This window comes from Nannospalax galili, unplaced genomic scaffold (genome assembly GCF_000622305.1).
Source record: "Nannospalax galili isolate Female #2095 unplaced genomic scaffold, S.galili_v1.0 scaffold443, whole genome shotgun sequence".
NCBI classification, from domain to species: domain Eukaryota; kingdom Metazoa; phylum Chordata; class Mammalia; order Rodentia; family Spalacidae; genus Nannospalax; species Nannospalax galili.
Window position 1 is genome coordinate 4,868,710 of NW_008352479.1, and position 2,565 is coordinate 4,871,274.

The window sequence follows — 2,565 nt, forward strand, 5'->3', positions numbered from 1 at the left end:
TTAATCAATTGAAACTAAACCTAACTGTATTTTACAGGGTAGTTATCAATTCCATAATAAACATGGGCCTCCTGCACTGGGTTCCTTGATAGAGGACATGGAGTTTGTGAGGATGCTATAGAAGGTTAGGAGTGGAGGTGGGGGAGCCACAATGCCTCTACTTAAATCATGCCTCTTCCACCTACTAATTGCTCAAAGATAGTTAAGCTCTCTGTGCCTTTGTTTCCCAATCTGTAAAATAGCCCTCAGAAGGCTGTTTAGAGGACTGAATCTTTGTTGTTGTTTTGTGGGTATTCTGAGACAGGGTCTCCCTGTAGCCATAGCTAGCCTTGAACTTGTTATGTAGACCAGGCAGGACTGAGGACTGAATCTTTGTAAAGTGCCTAGAATTATGCTCGATACACAATAATTTCCAGTGTCAAGGAAAATCAACCAAGTACAGATTGTAGAATAAACACAGCTATAAAACAGCATGAAACCAAAAGAATCTGACAGAAATGGAAAAGTGAGCTGGCGTAAAACAATATAATGTACCATCCTTGGCTTTTTAACTTTTCTGCTCCTAATAGTTTCCTTGAATTGCTCCAGTAGACAAATAAATTATGAACTTATGAGTTTTAAAGACATCTAAAGCAGTCTCAATGGACATGGAGATGGCCTGGCAGCATTTCAGCAGAATGACTGAAGGCACCAAGTTCTAGTAGAGATTAACAACTCTCTGCTGTTTCTATTTCTTCAGATCTTCTAAGCCTAATATCAAACATCATTCATAAAATTATTCAGCAAATATTGCTGACCCTTCTCCACAAGGAACCTGCTGTCAGTTGTCAGGGGCTGGGGTATGCATGTGTGGTGCTTGGATGGAACCCAGGGTCTTGTTCATGCTAGCACTGTTACTGTTAGATACTTGTGAAGACATGCTGAAAGATTTTTCCAGAAAAATGACTCTATGGTGGTCAAACACTTTTCTTCCAAGTGTCTTTTCTGACCTTTCAACTTGCTGTCATCTTTTAAATCCTTAGCCCCCTTAGTCACACTAGTTATTAAAAATAGGTATTAAAATCGTACTTTCAGGTCTCTCTTCAGAACACTCTCGAGCATAAGACATCCTACCTAATAGAGTCTCTTGTTAGTTCATCAGAGTTCCTCACCATACACAAAGGTGGGGTCCAGGTGCCATATCAGATTGGGCACTTGTGCCTACATTTAGAAGGAAGGAAATCCTTCTGGCTTTACCTCTCCCAGATGTGCTGGAGGGCAAAGAGCAACCCTATTAAGAAGTCTTCACTTCGGAGGCACCTGTAGAGAACTATGTAAAGACACAAGAAACTCACGACCAGTTTACTAAGAAAAGGTCATCCATTTGAGGGAAGTTTAGTGCCTAAGAATGTGATCAGGCACTTCCTGTTGCTTTTTCAGACTCATTTTCCAATCCCACTATACCCATTAATCCACCATCAAAGCTCTAACCACCAGCCGTCCCATTTGCCCAAGAAGCTTCTTTGGGCAAAGTGTCAGCTCCTAATAGCTGTAAATCCATAATCTGAGAAACACCTTTTAAAAATTTTCTTGATGATTAAGTTGTGAAGAGTTACTTTCATTTTCAAAAACAGGGAAAATCCTCAAGAATGGGATATCGGTTAAATAAAGTTTCAATCAGCTTTGGCAACTCTCCCCCCATTTTTGGCATGGCTACTTTAAAACTTGGTCCATAGCCTGACTCTCTTCCTTGAGGGGTTCCCATGGTGACCCCCAGCTTCACCTTGCAGGCATCCTCTCTGGATATCCAAGTCCCATATTCACCCAGGGTCGGTTTTCTTTCAGGAAGCTGTCCAGAGCAACCAGCGACTCTCTTCATGGGGGCATCCGGTGGAGTGGAGGGTGGGGGCGCTCTAACACTGCGCCCTTGGCTGGCACGCGGCAAGACCCTCTTCCCTGCTCTTTTGGTACAATGCTCTGGCAACCATCCCGGGAAAGGGTAACTTGTAAAGTTCCAGGTCACCATTTACTGGGGACAGTTATGGGGAGGAAGGAAGGAGAGGTGAGGAAGCTGCCCAGGTCCTGGCCCTGATCTTTCCCGTTGAGAATGACCTAGAGGGCTCCATGGCCTCTTCTTAACCATTCTAGCTAGGAACCAAGAGGCGGCTGGGGAGCCGGTCCTCCCCGGGAGGCACGACTTCCGCCTTCTTCCTGGGGTGTCTCTCGTGCACTCTTGGCGACTTCAACTCCGGCTAACAGTGCTGCGCCGCACGGAGTCCTGGCTCGGGCCCGCACCTCCCTCCCGCCTGCTTCCCGCCTCCCGCGGCTCCTCCTCCCCGCCCCGGCTTCCCTCAGCACTGACCGTCAGGCCGGAGGCAGCTCGCTGAACCGCGCCCCCGGGGGCGCTCCCTCCGCCGGCGCCGCCTGCTGCAGCCCCCGCCCCAGGGCCCGGCCTTGGGCGACCGCGATGACTCGAGTACCGGGCGCCGCGGCTCGCCGGACTCGGCCACACACCCCGTGGCGCGCAGGAGAGGCCCATGGAGCTCCAGGCGGTGGCGGCGGCCGCGGCTGCAGGAGCTGCGGCCG

The 2,565-nt window shown here is 48.8% G+C and overlaps 1 protein-coding gene across 3 annotated transcripts in view; it reads right to left on the bottom strand.

Annotated features, from left to right (window-relative positions):
- Zdhhc3 (zinc finger DHHC-type containing 3) overlaps positions 1-2,542 on the bottom strand; it is a 43,892-nt gene extending 41,350 nt beyond the window's left edge. For 2 of the 3 annotated variants that reach the window (XM_008849505.3, XM_029554285.1), the window contains exon 1: positions 2,342-2,481. The gene's annotated coding sequence lies outside the window, so the exon portion shown is untranslated. Of the gene's footprint in view, positions 1-2,341 lie in introns of all 3 variants that reach the window. The other variant, XM_008849506.3, reaches the window with a different exon arrangement.
- Between the last annotated feature and the right edge of the window lie 23 nt (positions 2,543-2,565).